Here is a 17,577-nt window from a genome sequence, read left to right as displayed (position 1 = left end):
TACGTAAAAACGTACAAAATGAAAATAAAAGATAATACACCCTCTAAGTGAAATAAGCATCAAAGCATGTTTTAGGGGAAAAAAATTTTAAATGTGCTATTGGAAGTAATTATAAGGCTGGTGCCGCGGCTCACTAGGCTAATCCTCCACCTGTGGCGCCGGCATACCGGGTTCTAGTCCTGGTTGGAGTGCTGGATTCTGTCCTGGTTGCTCCTCTTCCAGTCCAGCTCTCTGCTGTGGCCCGGGAGTGCAGTGGAGGATGGCCCAAGTCCTTGGGCCCTGCACCCGCATGGGAGACCAGGAGGAAGCACCTGCCTCCTGGCTTCGGATCAACACAATGCGCTGGCTGCAGCGCGTCGGCCATAGCGGCCATTTGGGGAGTGAACCAACAGAAGGAAGACCTTTCTCTCTGTCTCTCTCTCTCACTATCCACTCTGCCTGTCAAAAAAAAAAAAGTAATTATAAACTTAAAGAAAAATTACAAGAATATTACTGTTGCTGAAACAGAATGTTACAGAAGCTAGTAACAGCCACATGCTAAAATTTATTTGAGATGCAAGGCAGCTGATCAGGATCGACACCCCTTACCAGAGTGCAGTCCCCAGCAGCGAGTTAGACAGCTTTTATAGAATTCTGTCCACTAGGGCCCACAGTTTTGAAACTTGTCATGCAGTTACCGGGCCCAGGATTAGTTGTAAGATAAACGTGGTGAGGCACATTTATCTTATCTAAGGCAGAACACTGGGATGGGCCTTTTCTTGGTTCTTGGAATTGGCCCCATACATCAGTCCCTGGAATTTGCCCCAGTTTCACAAGATAGCCATTAGCAAGCAAGCAAGCCAGCAAAACTGGTCTTCACAGAAGTGGGAAATCATGCAGTTAGCTTTTAGCCACACTTACTCCATTTTGATTTTAACTCTGTACTGCAAATAATGCCCTTTGTCCACTTTCACCTTTGCTAGCATTTTATTCCATTTACCTTCTTGTTTGGTATATGAGTTTCTCTGAAACATTTGATATATATAGATTATGTATCTCATATATATGTATAAGTAAAAAGCAATATATATATATATATAACCTTTTACCTCTACATACTTATGCTAACTTACTAAGAATAAGAATTTATTATGTTTATTTATATATTTATTATATTTTTAAAAATCCTTAAAATACTGCCTGGGGAAAATTAGGAACCATGCTTATACTGTGAGGGTAGGCAATTGGCACAGTGGTTAAGTTGCCCACACCCTACAACTGAGTGCCTGGATTTGAGTCCTGACGCAGCTTCCTACTCAGGTGCACCCTGAGAGGCAGTAGGTGATGGCACAATTATTTAGGTTCCTGCCACCCACATGGGAGACCTGGATTGAGTTCTGGGTTTTAGGCTGGCTCAGACCTGGCTGTTATGGGCATTTGGGGTGAACCATCAGCAAGAAAGAACTCAGACATGAGACAGCAGTGGTAAGCTCGCTAGCAAGGTTTAATGGGGTCGGGCATCTCCAGACGGAATCTGAGAGAGAGCGTCCAGTCATTCAGACTGGGGAGAGCAAAGTGACATGGTTTAATGGAGAGCACACAGCTGACAGGCCAGGTGGGCAGCTCAGGAAAGAGCTGGGAGCTGAGTGTGCGGTCCGTGTTCAGACTGGGACTTATAAGGGAATGGGGTCTACTTCTTCCTGCCGTTTCTCCTTCCCCTCCCTCTTCTCCAGGACAGAGGGTTTGCTGAGTGTGAATTAGGTGACATTCACCCAAGGTTTCACTACGCAGTGCTATCATACTGGGTGGCCCGCCTGGCGCTGGGCAGAGGGGCTTCCCTTAGGTGCCTTCACGGGGGATGGCTGTGAAGGTTTGATTGTGCAGTGTTGTCAGGCCAGGGACCCAGCTTGGTGCTGAGAAGAGAGGGTTCTCCTGGGAGCTTTCCTGGGGGGAGGCTGAGCCCCCTGTGGTTACTGGGGTGTGAGCAGGACCTGGAAGTGGGAAACACTGCCCTGCTTCCCAGCCTCTGCTGATGCTCTGTTTCCCTCAGGCCCCTCTCACACCCATGGGCTAATTTCTAACTTCCTGCCTAACACTATAAGATGTCTCTCTCTGTCTCACTTTCTCTTTCAAATAAATCTTTTGAAAATTTTTATTCAGACTTACATTGTACCAGTGCTAAGCTGCATACAGTTCAGAAGGTAGAGTTAGACTGAGGATCATAGAAAATAGTTTTCAGAGAAGCTCCCTCCCCCACTTTTAATAAGTCGTTCTAAGATGTTTCAGGGCCCGATGCCTTGGCATAGAGGGTAAAACCGCCTGCCTGCAGTGCCGGTATCCCATATGGGTGCCAGTTCGAATCCTGGCTGTTCGACTTTGATCCATCTCTCTGCTCTGGCCTGAGAAAGCAGTAGAAGTGGCCCAAATCCTTGGGCCCTTGTACTGGTGTGGGAAGACCTAGAGGAAGATCCTGGCTTCTGATCCACACAGCTCTGGCCGTTGTGGTCATCTAGAGAGTGAGCCAGCAGATGGAAGGCCTCTCTCTGTCTCACTGCCTCTCCTTCTCTCTCTGTATAACTTTGACTGTCAAATAAATAAATCTTTAAAAAAAATGTTTCAAAGGTACTAAGTTAACAGAGTCTGATGTTTTTGTGGTATCTGATAGCTTGCAGTGTCTATTTTCAATATGCAGTTGCACTCTCTTATAGTGTTTATTAGCAGTATTATGAAATTGTCATTTTCCGTTAATTCTTTAGCAAATGCAGTTTGAGTGGAGGTGAGGAAAACTAACAACCTAACCCTCACAACTACTTCTCTTCTTGATAGTTCTATATTTCTTCCTATCGAAGTTATTTACATTTCATTTTTCTGCTTATTCACTCACATCTCTATTTGATCTATTCTGAACTTCCGGGCCTAGTACTCAAATTTCATAGTCATATATGACAGCTATGAAAGCTGAGAAATAGATAAGATTGTTTTCCTCAGTGCGAGTCTCTCTCTCTCTTTTTTTTTTTCTTTTTTTTTATTTGACAGGTAGAGTTATAGGCAGTGAGAGAGAGAGACAGAGAGAAAGGTCTTCCTTCCGTTGGTTCACCCCCAGAATGGCCACTATGGCCAGCACTGCGCCGATCCAAAGCCAGGAGCCAGGTGCTTCTTCCTGGTCTCCGATGTGGGTGCAGGGGCCCAAGTGTTTGGGCCATCCTCCACTACCTTTCTGGGCCACAGCAGAGAGCTGGACTGGAAGAAGAGCAACGGGACTAGAACCAGCGCCCATATGGGATGGCAGCACCGCAGGCGGAGGATTAACCAAGTGAGCCATAGCACCGGCCCCCCAGGTCTCTCATTTTAAAGAAAAAGAATGGCTTTTGTTTTATACAATATAGAAAAAGGAAACCTTTTTTTTTTCCCCCCAGTGTCGGAGCCAACTGATGAGATCAAGTTTTCTCCAGAAAATGTGATTTATGAAGGTGACTCATCCCAGTGTTTGATAATGGAAAGAATTCTAAGCCAAAACTCTGTGCATTCCAGTTTTCAAAGAGGCTGGAAATGTGAGGATGCTGAAATGACGCAAGGGAATCGGGGATGTATCAGGCAAGTGACAGTCTCCCATCAAGAAGCCCTGGCTCAACATATAAGTATTAGTACTGTAGAGAGGCCCTATGGATGCCATGAATGTGGAAAATCTTTCAGCCGACGCTTTTCCCTTGTGTTACATCAGAGAACTCATACTGGAGAGAAACCGTATGCATGTAAGGAATGTGGCAAAACCTTTAGCCAGATCTCAAACCTCGTGAAACATCAGATGATACATACTGGAAAGAAACCCCACGAGTGTAAGGACTGTAACAAAACATTCAGTTATCTTTCATTTCTCATTGAACACCAGAGAACACATACTGGTGAGAAACCCTATCAATGTACCGAGTGTGGAAGGGCCTTTAGTCGTGCCTCAAACCTCACTAGACATCAGAAAATTCATATGGGAAAGAAACAGTATCTGTGTAGGAAGTGTGGAAAAGCCTTTACCAGTGGCGCAGAACTCATTCGCCATCAGATTACCCATACTGGAGAGAAACCTTATGAATGCATTGAGTGTGGGAAGGCGTTTCATCGACCCTCACACCTAACTCGTCATCAGAGTATCCATACATTCAAAACTCCCTATGAATGTAATGAGTGTAGGAAGACTTTCCGTTGCCACTCCTTCCTTATTAAACATCAGAGGATTCATGCTGGAGAAAAGCTCCATGAATGCGATGAGTGTGGTAAAGTTTTCACTTGGCATGCATCCCTTATTCAACATATGAAAATTCATACTGGAGAGAAACCCTATGCGTGTGCTGAATGTCACAAAACCTTCAATAGGAGTTTTTCCCTCATTCTACACCAGATAACTCACACTGGCGAGAAACCCTATGTATGTAAAATATGCAACAAATCCTTCAGCTGGAGTTCAAACCTTGCTAAACATCAGAGAATACACGCTGTAGAGAATCCATATAATTGTGAAAATTCATTCAATTACCACTCATACCTTATGGAACACCAGTGAATTTGTACTGTAAAGAATATCTGTGAATGTATGGATTGGAAAAACGTAATGCCTTATTTGATCTCAGAGAACTCTTGGAAAGAAGCCTATATGAATGTGCTGGATGCAGAATTGTAGCCCATACCCTATCCAACATCCTGCAGAAAAATCCTAGGATTGTGTGAGGAGTGCCATAGTAGCCACTCATTTTTTTCTAATACCAGAAGATGAAACCAATATGGAGAAAATTCTTCATTATGTAGAATTCTCTTACTTTTGTCAGTTTCTCCCAGGAAAGAGTACATATCCAATAGATGTGAGAAAACTTTTATTTAGAGATCATTCCCTGATTCTGTTTCTGTTAGATCAACCAGGACAAAATGCATGGGTAAGGAAGACCTTTACAAAGGTGTGCTTTGTCTTGACATCAGAAAAATCATACATAAACAAAGTGGTATCAACACAGTGACTTGGGAATGCCTTCATTTACCATGCAATACTTATTAAATTTCAAAATACTCTTGTAGGAGGGAAAGCAACTCTAAATGAACCAACTTTCTACATTATATACAAGCTATGTCAGAGAATTATATTGGGGAAAAGCTACCATTGTTGAGTGCAACAAAATCTTAGACTTCTGAGAAGTCATCTTGGACAGAATCAGTGTGGAAAAAAGTTTCAGTTTAGAGGGAGAGGTTATTTTCAGTTAATTCAGAAAAAGTTTAAATAAATCTTTAGGTTTATATTAAGTTAATCTTGCTGATTTTTTCCCCCACAGTATATATGGTTCTAAAAATGGAATTATACAGTATAAGATAAACAATGAAGAGTAATATGCTTTATACTAACATAATTATAGAATATTTATAGATATTTTATGGTTTTCACTGTGAGACAAAGTTTGCATTTAAGGCTATGCTATGCTCACTCCTGTTTATCCTTGACTCTGAGTACAGACTTTTTTATTATGAAATAAATGTAAATAAGATGTATTAAAGGAAGATGTCAAGGTAGTTTTCCTCTTTTGTTCCATTTACAGTGAGAACAGTTCTTTTGTAAGCACATATTTAAAACTGTTCTGGCATTATCAGCTGCCCAGCTGGCTAAGTCACATCAGCAGGGTAAGTTTGCTCTGATTGGAAGGTAAGCAAATCTATTTTATAGAAAGAGAAGTGGAGAATGAAGAGGAGTGACTTTATTGGGCATTAATGTAGTGGCTGCATTGAAGGCACATCTATAGAAGATATTACTAAATAAATGTGAGTCATTTTGTAGGAGATGGAGCTTAGAAGAGTTTTAGAGTTTACTTTTTAAAAAAATATTTATTTTTAAATTGTATACCTTTTTTTAAAGATTATTTATTTATTTGAGAGGTAGAGTTACAGACAGTGAGAGGGAGAGACAGAGAGAAAGGTCTTCTTTCTGTTGGTTCACTCTAAATGGCCGCAACGGCCGGAGCTGCACCAATCTGAAGCCAGGAGCCAGGTGCTTCTTCCCAGTCTCCCAGATGGGTGCAGGGGCCCATTCTACTGCTTTCCCAGGCCACAGCAGCGAGCTGGATTGGAAGAAGAGCAGCCAGGACTAGAACCTGCGCCCATATGGGATGCTGCCACCACAGGTGGAGGATTAACCTACTGTGCCACAGTGCCGGCCCCCAAAAATATTTATTTTAAAAGCAGATTGACAAAGAAGAAACAGAGAGGGAGAGAATCATCCATCTGCTGATTCACTCCCCAAAGGTCTATAACAGCTGGGACTGGTACACGTTGAAGCCAGGAGCCCAGAACTCCCATCAGGGTTCCTCATGTGGGTGGCAGGGCCCAGGTACTTGGCCCATCTTCCACTGCTTTCCTAGGCACATTAACAGGGTGCTAGATTAGAAGCAGAGCAGCTAGGACTCAAACCGGCGCTCTGATATGGGACACACCAACCCTGGTAGTAAAATTTTAAATGCATCATCAGAAGGGTTGTATTTTCCCTCAGACATGCCATTCTTGGACACTCATTTTGAAGCTTCTCAACTTTCCATAGGAGTTTGAAAGAGGCTGGCTTATCTTAAAACAGCATAGTCTGACTGAAACACTGATTTGGTTTTCTAAGGTGACAATGGTGTGCATCAGGATGGAAATCAGGTTATCTTGTGTTGTCAGCTATATTATGGAAAACATGAAAATTCATTATTTATTTAAACTGATATTTACTGGGGCTGGCACTGTGGTGTAGTGGGTAAAACTGCTGCCCAGTGCTGGCATCCCATATGGGCGCCATTTGGAGTCCCGGCTGCTCCACTTCTGATCCAGCTCTCTGCTATGGCCCAGTGTTGCTGTGGATTCGTTCTGAGTGGAGGAGCGTGGTGGGGGCAAGAGGTGCTGAGTCACGACACAGACACCCAGATTCGGGTGAAAGCAGGCCACAGGCGAGCAGTCTGCACACCTGTTTATTTCAGTTGGTACAGCAGCTTATATTGCCAAGGCAACCAATCCAGTCAAGGGGTGCTTTATGCCTTAACCAATCACAGCCTGTTGCCAGGCAGGCTCCTTTGCCAGGTGGGTTCCAAAGCTATCCAATCACAGCCTGTTGCCAGGCAGGCTCCTTTGCCAGGTGGGTTCCAAAGCTATCCAATCACAGCCTGTTGCCAGGCAGGTTCTGTTGCCATGTGGTTTCCAAAGCCATTCCTGAGTAACTGACGCTTGCCAGCGGCTATCTTGGCATGGCCTCATTCCACCACAGCCTGGGAAAGCAGAAGATGGCCCGGGTCCTTGGGCCCCTGTGCCTGCGTGGGAGACCCAGAGGAAGCTCCTGGCTCCTGGCTTTGGATAGGTGCAGCTCTGGCCATTGCGGCCAATTGGGGAGTGAACCAACAGATGGAAGACCCCCCTCTCTCTGCCTCTCCTTCTCTCTCTGTGTAACTCTGACTTTCAAATAAATGAATAAATCTTTAAAAAAAAATAAACTGATATTTACTTAAGGGTAAATTGGATATCTTTCATTTTCTGCTGCAGATATGGTCTCTACTCCATTTTCTATAGGGTTTGACCTCTGAACTATACTAATCCCCATTTACCCATTTGGGCTACATTCCAAGACCTACACATCAGAAACCACTCAGTCCCATATCTAAGCACTGCAATTCCATGATAGCTGATCTGAATTACTAATAGGTAGGTAGCATATACAATGTGGTTACTCTAGACAAAGGGATGATTTACATCTTACACGTGGGATGGAGTGGAACAGTGTGAGATTTTATCACACTACTCAGAACAGCATGCAATTAAAAAATTATGGGGCTGGCACTGTGGCTTAGTAGGTTAAGCCTCCTACTGTGGTGCCAGTTTGAGTCCTAGCTGCTCCATTTCCGATCCAGCTCCCTGCTAATGGCCTGGGAAAGCAGTGGAAGTTGGTCCAAGTGCTTGAGCCCCTGCACTCACATGGCAGATCTGGAAGAAGCTCCTGGCTATTGGCTTTGGATTGGCTCAGCTCTGGCCGTTGCAGCCATTTGGAGAATGAACTAGAGGGTGGAAGACCTCTTTCTCCCACTCTGTCTGTTACTCTGCCTCTCAAATAAATCAGTCTTTTAAAAATTTATAAATATTTATTTCTGGAACTTTCCACATTTTTTTTTTTTACTTCACTGCAGGTAACTAAAACTGTGGAAGGTGAAAGTACACATATATGGGACTCCCTGTGTCATCAAACTACAACCCTTGGGCCAGATATCCATTTACATATTTCTGTAGCTGTTTACCATCTAAATATAAGATTTGAGTATATTGCCATCAAGACTAAAATATTTACTGTCTAGCTTTGCACAGAAAAATGTTTGCCAACCCCTGATTACCTCAATGGGCTCCTTTGTCTTCTAAATTTTGGTTAAGTGCAACTGATGTTTAGAAAACTTACTTTAGAGGGGTATTGGAATATCACAGTGGATATGCTTTGTGGATGGAGGTCATACATCTCCTGGCCTAGGAAAGGCCAGAAGATAACTCCTTCCAAGAAACTAAGAAACACATTGGTGAGGAATTATCATCCTTCAGCTCTGTGGTACCTGCCCTTCTTGGCTGTAAATGATGTTAAGAGATTCTATAATGAAAGTAGTTTCCCAATTTCAATGAAGATACTGGAATCTTGGCATAGTAGATGCAAGGCATAAATATAAGAATCCAAGAGATGGAATGGTAATCAGACTTTCAGACACAAGTGTATGGGAATGGAAAAATGAGCATGGAGTTCCTAGAGATAAAATATATGGATGGAGGGCCAGCCTTATGGCATAGCCGGTAAAGTTGTTGCCATCCCATGTGGGCACTGATTTGAGTCCCAGCTGCTCCACTTCCAGTACAGCTCCCTGCTAATGGCCTGAGGAAAGCAGCAGAAGAAGGCCCAAATACTTGAGCCCTGCCACCCACTTGGGAGACCCAGAAGAAGCTCCTTACTTGGGCCTGGCACAGCCCCTCGCCATTGTGGTCAACTGGGGAGTGAATCAATAGATGGTAGATCTCAGTCTCTCTCTCTCTCTCTCTCTCTCTCTCTCTCTCTCTCTCTCTCTCTCTGTGTATGTATAACTGTGACTTTCAAATAAATAAATACAAAGGTACTACTTGATGTACACAAGTGGAAAATTCTACAGTCTACTGGGTTGAGACCTACTGAAATCGCTAGAGTAAGGATTCACACCTTGACTTAGTTCCCAAACTATAGCTGATTCATAGTGCTAAAGCGTCTCAACTGAGGGAGAGGCCAAGTCCCTTTGAGGAAAATTGCTGCATTTGAGCACATATTATGTGTGAAAAGACTGCCCATCTCGGTTTCTATACCTAGCTAATCTATTAGAAAACTTGTTTCAAGAGTGGATATTTTGTGTAGTGATAAAGCACTACTTGGGACATAGCATTCTGTATTGGCGTGGCTTGTTGAGTCCTGGCTACTCCACTTCTGATCCAGCTCCCTGCTAATGGCCTTGGAAAAGCAGCTGAAGATGGCTCAAGTGTGGACCTTAAGGTAAGAGCTTGTGTTGGAGGCTTTTCCCCTGTCTCTGCATTCAGAGACTCTCTCCAGTGTGTGTTCTCTTGTGCACTGTAAGATAAGAGCTTGTGCCAAAGTATTTCCCACACTGGTTGCATTCATGGGGCTTCTCTCCAGTGTGAGTTCATATATGAGCCTTAAGAGTTGTTTTTTGATTGAAGGATTTCCTACACTGATTACATGCATAGGATTTCTCTCCAGTGTTTTTTTTTTTTTTGATAGGCAGAGTGGATAGTGAGAGAGAGAGACAGAGAGAAAGGTCTTCCTTTTTGCCATTGGTTCACCCTCCAATGGCCGCCGTGGCCGGTGCACCGTGCTGATCCGAAGGCAGGAGCCAGGTGCTTCTCCTGGTCTCCCATGCGGGTGCAGGGCCCAAGGACTTGGGCCATCCTCCACTGCACTCCCGGGCCATAGCAGAGAGCTGGCCTGGAAGAGGGGCAACCGGGACAGAATCCAGTGCCCCGACCGGGACTAGAATCCGGTGTGCCGGTGCCACAAGGCGGAGGATTAGCCTGTGGAGCCACGGCGCCGGCTAGCTTTCGTGAATCTTATTTTCACTCCAGTGCATGGTTTTTCACCCAAAATTTCCTGCTTAGAGGTTGATTCTTTGTTGTATTTTTTTTTTTTTTGACAGAGTTAGACAGTGAGATAGAGAGAGTGGTCTTCCTTTTCTATTGGTTCACCCCTAAATGGCCGCTATGGCCGGCACACTGCACCGATCCAAAGCCAGGAGCCAGGTGCTTCTCCTGGTCTCCTATGTGGGTGCAGGGCCCAAGGACTTGGGCCATCCTCCATTGCCTTCCTGGGCCACAGCAGAGAGCTGGACTGGAAGAGGAGCAGCCAGGACAGAATCTGGCACCCCAACCGGGACTAGAACCCGGGGTGCCAGCGCTGCAGGCGGAGGATTAGCCAAGCACCAGCGATTCTTTGGTTTTAAGTTGAATCTTCTATCTGGACAGGTGGCTTGGGAATTTTTTTTATCATAGTTATCTCTTCTTGATTCAATTGGGAGATCACAGTAGGCCTCCATAACTGATACTGCACTGAAGTGAGAAGCTCTTGGCTCCTGCCATCGGAACAGCGCGGTGCGCCGGCCGCAGCGCGCCTACTGCGGCGGCCATTGGAGGGTGAACCAACGGCAAAAAGGAAGACCTTTCTCTCTGTCTCCCTCTACTGTCCACTCTGCCTGTCAAAACAACAACAACAACAACCACAAAAACACTAACTGAAGTTTGAAAAACATGTTAAGCATTAAGGAGATATATTTTTCCCAAGTTAAAATATTAGAAGTTTATAGTTTTTCTTAAGTGTGTAACATGCTTATTTAAAGCATTTTTAGCTAGAAATTTATAAAACCAAAGGAAAGCCTCATTTGTAACTTCTGTGGTTTTAAAAAAAAATGTGTTTTGGGGCCGGCGTTGTTGTGTTGTGCTTTAAAGCCCTGAACTGCAGCACCGGCATCCCATATGGGAGCTGGTTTGAATCCTGGCTGATCCTCTTCTGATCCAGCTTCCTGCTAATATGCCTGGGAAAGCAGTGGAAGATGGCGCAAATGCTAAGGTCCCTGCACCCATGTGGGAGATCTGGAAAAAGCTCCTGGCTCTTAGCTTTGGATCGGCTCAGCCTCAGTCATTGCAACCATTTAGGGAGTGAACCAGTGGATGGAAGACGACCTCTCTCTCTGTGCTTCTCTCTATAACTCTATCTTACAAATAAATAAAAAATAAATCTAAAAAACCCATGTTTTTCAAATTGTGATGGCATTAAAATTCTATTCTAGAAATTCTAGATCTTAAAATGTTAAGAAATATACTGCCGGGGCCGGCACTGTGGCATAGCAGGTAAAGCCCCTGCCTGAAGTGCCAGCTTCCTATATGGGCACCAGTTCAAGTCCTGGGCACTCCACTTCCGATCCAGCTCTCTGCTATGGCCTGGGAAAGCAGTAGAAGATGGCTCAAGTGCTCAAGTGCTCCCACCTGTGTGGGAGACCTGGAAGAAACTCCTGGCTCCTGGCTTCATATCGGCGCAGCTCTAGCCATTGCAGCCAATTGGGGAGTGAACCAGCGGATGGAAGATCTCTCTCTCTCTGCCCCTCATTCTCTCTGTGTAGCTCTGTATTTCAAATAAATAAAGAAATCTTAAAAATATATATACTGACTGTTATATCTAGAGGATCTTATTAATCTAATCAATTATTTTTAAATTGATCTGAGTTGCACCACAATGCCTGCTCAATGTGCTTGGGGTTTTTAAGACTCGCAACAAATCACAAGATACTGCACTACTCTTGTATTTGTAAAGGTCTCATTTTTTTAAAAAAGATTTTTTTATTTGAAAGTCAGAGTTACACAGAGAGAGGAGAGGAGAGGCAGAAAGAGAGAGAGAGAGGTCTTCCATCTGCTGGTTCACTCCCCAGTTGGCTGCAACAGCCGGAGATGCGCTGATCTGAGGCCAGGAGCCAGGAGCTTCTTCTGGGTCTCTCACGTGGGTGCAGGGGCCCAAGGACTTGGGCCATCTTCCACTGCTTTCCCAGGCCACAGCAGAGAGCTGGATCGGAAGAGGAGCAGCCGGGACTAGAACCGGTGCCCATAGGGGATGCCGGCGCTTCAGGCCAGGGCGTTAACACGCTGCACCACAGTGCTGGCCCCAATTAAAAGCAATTTCACATTGAATGAACTGGATTTGGATTATGAGTTACCGAAGTTCTTTAAAAAAAATAAATAAAACATTGGGGTCAGTATTGTGGTGCAGCAGGTAAAGCTGTCACTAGCAATGCCACCATCCCATATGGGTACCATTTTGAGTGTCCCAGCTGCTAATGGCCTGGGAAAAGCAGTGAAATTGCTTGGACCCTACCACCCACATGGAAGATATGGATGAAGCTCTGGGCTCCTGGCTTCAGCCTGGCCCAGCCTCAACTGTTGCTGTCATCTGGTGAGTGAACCAGCAGATGGAAGATCATTCTCTTTCTGTAACACTTTCATATAAATAAATATAAGTCATAAAAAACCCATAAAGGTGTGAACAGTCCCTGTGTATAAAGGGAGGAAATATTGTTGGGGTCCAGCATTGTGGTGTAGCAGGTAAAGCTGCTGCCTGAGAAGCTGAGCTGGCATTCTGTATTGGCACCGATTCCTGTCCTGGCTGCTCCACTTCTGATCCAGCTCCCTGGGGATGACCTGGGAAAAGAGTGGAGGGTGGTCCAAGTGTTTGGGTCCCTATTCCCATGTTGGAGACACTGATGAGGCTCCTGGCTCCTGGCTTTGGCCTGGCCCAGTGCCAGCCATTGCAGCTATCTAGGGAGTGAACCAGTGGATCTGTCTCTCCCTCTCTCTAACTCTTTCAAATGAATAAATCTTTTTTTTTTTTTAAAAGAAACCACTGTTAATTTCGTAGCTATGGTTATATCCTGCTTACAATTTTTTAAAGGCGCTTTTACCAACCAGAGATAAATCTAATATATTTATAAATAATGTAAGTAAGATTTGCTTCAAAACAGTATTGTGTAGAAGGACTCATTATACTACTCCATTTGGGTATGCATTTGATTTACTTATTTGAAAAGCAGAGTTACAGAGAGGGAGAGCCAGGGGTGTTGGGGAGAGGGTGGCATTTTATTATAATGGGTTAATGAGCCACCTGCAATGCCAGCCTCTCATATCAGAAACTGCCTGCTCTACTTTTCATCCAATTCCCAGCTAATGCAATTGGCAAAACCCAGCAGAAGGTCTAAGTTTGTGGGCCCCTGCATCTATGTGGGAAACCTGGATGGAGTTCCAGGCTCCTGGTTTCAGCCTGGTTTTGCCCCAGTTGTTGCAACCATCTGGGGAGTGACCCAGCAGATGGAAGATATTTCTCTCTCTTTTTTACTTTTTCAAAGACTTATTTATTTATTTGAAAGGCAGAATTACAGAGAGAGAGAGGCCAACGCAGGAGCCAGGAACTCTGTCTTGGTCTCCCACATGGGTTTAGGGACCCAAACACTCAGGCTATTTTCTGCTGCTTTCCCAGGTGCGTTATTAGGGAGCCGGATCACAAGTGGGGCAGCCAGGACCCGAACCAGCTCTCACACGGGATACCAGCTTGTAAGGGGTGGCTTAACCCACTGTGTCACAGCGCCAGCCCAACTTCCATAAATTTAAGGATCGTAAAAGGTATTTCATCTATGAAGCAAAAATAGGATGTATGGGGGTTTTTGTTTATGAAATCATAAAATAAGAGGTTTTAGGAAATTAAAAAATTATAGCAACTTCCCTCCCCAACAAAGGTAAATGGCTTAAAAAATAGCTTTTCCAGAAAGTAAATTCAAAAGAAGTACATAAGCAATGAGTGGAAATTGTAAGCAAATTAATACAATTAATTTCCAAAATCCAACACCAGATTATTCAGACCTTCAGAAAGAAAAGTGTGTGTGTAGGGAGGAGGCAGTGCTGGTGTAGTGGGTAAAGCCTCTGAGGAAAGTGCTGGCATCCCACATAGGTGCTGTTTGAAGTCCCAGCTGCTCCACTTCCTATCCAGCTCCCTGCTAATGTGCCTTGGAAACGGTGGAAGATGGCCTAAGTGCTGGGGCCCCTGCCACCCATGAAGGAGACCAGGATGGGGCTCCTGGCTCCTGGCTTCGGCCTAGCTCAGCTCCAGCCATTGTGGCCATTTGGGGAGTGATGGAGGATACCTCTCTCTCTTTCTGTAATTCTGCATTTCAGATAAATAAGTTTTTAAAAAAGAAAATGGAAAATAAAGTCTTAATACTTAAAATCTAACAAAAACCTAAAAATTACAGTATCTAAGGACTGATCCATTAAATAGTTTTTTTAAATGTTTATTTTCATCAACTTGAAGTGGAGGGGAAGAAAAGGAGAGGGAGGGAAGAGAGGGAGGGGGAGAGAGAGAGAGAGAGAGAGAGAATCTTCCATCTGCTGGGTTATTCTCCAAATGCCCACAATAGCCAACAGTAACATCTGCCACTTGCAATGCCAGCATCCCATATGGGTGCGATTTCCAGCTGTTTCATTTCTGATCCAGCTTCCTGGCCAGGTCAAAGCTAGGAGTCTGGTGCGGACACATCCTGTGAGGTTCACACTGCCGGGATGGTAGCACCGGGGAGAAGTTTCGATGAACATGTTTGTTTATTAATAATCAGGCAGGTAGAGGGGACATAGCTAATTCAGGCAACACTAACTCTATAGGATAAAGGCGGTATTGGTGCCGCTATGCTTCTCCAATCAGCTTGAAGGCTTCCTGCTGGGCCTGGCCCATACTGGGAGCAGTTTACCTGGCGCTTCAACAGAAGGCAGGGGTGCGGGAGGTGTGCCTGGCTCCTGCGGCTGTCAGCAGTCAGGTTAACCTGCGTGGGCTAGGCAAGCAGTCTCCTAGCCAGGCACGGGATCACTCCCAGCCCGGAATTCCATCCCACATGGGTAGCAGAGACCAAAGCACTTGAGCCACGCTGGATCAGAAGCAGAGTAGCTGGGACTCTGATATGGGATGTAGGCATTCCAAGCAACAGCTTATCGTGCTGCAATGCCATGTCCACCCTGTGGGTGATTTCTTAAAATGGAACCGAGAGTGATGTGGGATGCAGGCATCCTAATGGATGTCAGTCTATGTCAGCATCCCCCCCCCCCCTTTTAAGATTTATTTATTTGCAAGTCAGAGTTACAGAGAGAGGAAAGGCAGAGAGAGAGAGAGAGAGAGAGGTCTTCCATCCTATGGATCACTCCCCAGTTGGCCTCAACAGCTGGAGCTGCGCAGATCTGAAGCCAGGAGCCAGGAGCCTCTTCCGGGTCTCCCACGCGGGTGCAGGGGCCCAAGGATTGGGCCATGTTCTGCTGCTTTCCCAGGCCATAGCAGAGAGCTGGATCGGAAGTGGAGCAGCCAGGTCTCGAACTGGCACCCATATGGGATGCCGGCGCTTCATGCCAGGGCATTAACCCGCTGTACCACAGCGCCAGGCCCAACCCCCGTTCTTTTTACTGAAATCACAATTCGCCAAAAATGGAATAGAAGTTTCCAAGAATTAGGAGATCTTAGCACAAAGATGAGATGAACAAATGGAGGAGGGGTACGGGTAGTCCTGGATGCCGGCATGGCGCACGTCTGCCTGTAACAGCTACCAAAGCCAAACCAGTCAGAACACGGGCAGGCTGGTTTGGCGAGGCCGCCAGTCCATCCGGAGCTCGGCGCCTGGATTCTGGAAGCTCCAGCCCCCGCCGGCCGGGGCAGTCCGGGGGCGGGGGTCACTGCAGGGCGCCGTTCTCGCCACAGGGAAGCGAACCTGCGGAGAGTGGAGAGGAGGCTCTTCTCAGACAAGTCAGTCAATGTTTGATACCAGGTGGTGCGAGCGGAGTTCTGCAGCCGTTTCAAGAGGAACTTTCCTGGAAGAACGCGCCCCTGAAGGTTGGGACCCTGCGGCGGACAGGCGGGACGGCGCAGCCTCCCGCAGCGGCGGACGGGGCGCGGAGGGCCGGGGGCCCTGACGCCGCACGGCCTCGCCCTGGGCCCCGCGCCCCGGCGGGACCGTGTCCGGGCCAGGCCGCCCTCCCCGCAGAAGCCCGCGTCCCCCGGAGCCCCCGTCAGGCGCCCGCACTACACTTCCCAGGAGACCCCGCGGCCTCGCTCGCGGGCGGGGCTGGCGCCGGCGGGCAGTGGTCGCCGCCCGAGGGCCGCGGCTCTGGCGTGGGCGGCGTGGGCGAAGACTGCGTGTGCGCGCGGCCGGCTGAGGGCGGGGCCGCGGCTCTGGCGTGGGCGGCGAGGGCGAAGACTGCGTGTGCGCGCGGCCGGCTGAGGGCGGGGCCGCGGCTCTGGCGTGGGCGGCGTGGGCGAAGACTGCGTGTGCGCGCGCGGCCGGCTGGGGGCGGGGCCGCGGCTCTGGCGTGGGCGGCGTGGGCGGCGAGGGCGAAGACTGCGTGTGCGCGCGCGGCCGGCTGAGGGCGGGGCCGCGGCTCTGGCGTGGGCGGCGTGGGCGAAGACTGCGTGTGCGCGCGGCCGGCTGAGGGCGGGACCGCGGCGCGCGCGTGGGCGGCGTGGGCGAAGACTGCGTGTGCGCGCGCGGCCGGCTGGGGGCGGGGCCGCGGCCCTGGCGTGGGCGGCGTGGGCGAAGGCTGCGTGTGCGCGCGCGGCCGGCTGAGGGCGGGGCCGCGGCTCTGGCGTGGGCGGCGTGGGCGAAGGCTGCGTGTGCGCGCGCGGCCGGCTGGGGGCGGGGCCGCGGCGCGCGCGTGACGTCAGGAGCGGCGCCGGCGGCGGCGTGGGCGGCGGCGTGGGCGGGCCCGCGGAGGCGCTGTGGGCCCGGGCTGGTGCCCCGCGGGCTCTGCGCTCCCTGCTGCCTTTGTGACGGGAGCGGTTTTCCGGCCGGACCTTCTGCTGGCTTGCTGCAGGTATAGACGATAGCGGCGGGTTGTGTGCGCGCCTCGTATCGGACTCGTGGCTGTGCTGACAGGACGCGGCCGTGCGTGCGCGCCGTCTTCGTGGGCAGCAGTGCGCGTCCGCGAGCGGCTTCGTCTCTGCCCCGCAGGAGCAGCTGCCACTAGGCACGGGTCCGAGCCGCCGGTGGGGTCGGGGCCGGGCAGGGGTCCGGGCCGCCCGGTGGGGTCGGGGTCGGGGCCGGGCAGGGGTCCGGGCCGCCCGGTGGGGTCGGGGTCGGGGCCGGGCAGGGGTCCGGGCCGCCCGGTGGGGTCGGGGCCGGGCCGCTCGGTGGGGTCGGGGTCGGGGCCGGGCAGGGGTCCGGGCCGCCCGGTGGGGTCGGGGTCGGGGCCGGGCAGGGGTCCGGGCCTCCCGGTGGGGTCGGGGCCGGGCCGCTCGGTGGGGTCGGGGTCGGGGCCGGGCAGGGGTCCGGGCCGCCCGGTGGGGTCGGGGTCGGGGCCGGGCAGGGGTCCGGGCCTCCCGGTGGGGTCGGGGTCGGGGCCGGGCAGGGGTCCGGGCCGCCCGGTGGGGTCGGGGCGAGGCAGGGGTCCGAGCCCCCTCATGGATTTGGAGCCGGGCAGGGGTCCGGGCCGCCCGGTGGGGTCGGGGCCGGGCAGGGGTCCGAGCCCCCTCATGGA

The 17,577-nt window shown here is 48.8% G+C and overlaps 1 protein-coding gene across 8 annotated transcripts in view; it reads left to right on the top strand.

The window, feature by feature from the left end:
• Positions 1-17,577, top strand: part of ZNF10 (zinc finger protein 10) — a 55,514-nt gene that overhangs the window by 12,917 nt on the left and 25,020 nt on the right. The window contains exon 1 of one of the 8 annotated variants that reach the window (XM_062182363.1): positions 5,556-5,634. The exons of 4 other annotated variants lie outside the window; for them this stretch is intronic. The gene's annotated coding sequence lies outside the window, so the exon portion shown is untranslated. Of the gene's footprint in view, positions 1-5,555; positions 5,635-15,854; positions 15,938-16,812; positions 16,915-17,577 lie in introns of those variants that run through there. 3 more of the 8 variants (XM_062182364.1, XM_062182362.1, XM_062182361.1) reach the window with 3 other exon arrangements.

Source organism: Lepus europaeus, chromosome 23, assembly GCF_033115175.1.
Source record: "Lepus europaeus isolate LE1 chromosome 23, mLepTim1.pri, whole genome shotgun sequence".
Classification (NCBI taxonomy): Eukaryota; Metazoa; Chordata; class Mammalia; order Lagomorpha; family Leporidae; genus Lepus; species Lepus europaeus.
Note: the sequence above shows the minus strand (reverse complement) of the source record. Positions and strands in the feature narration are given on the sequence as shown.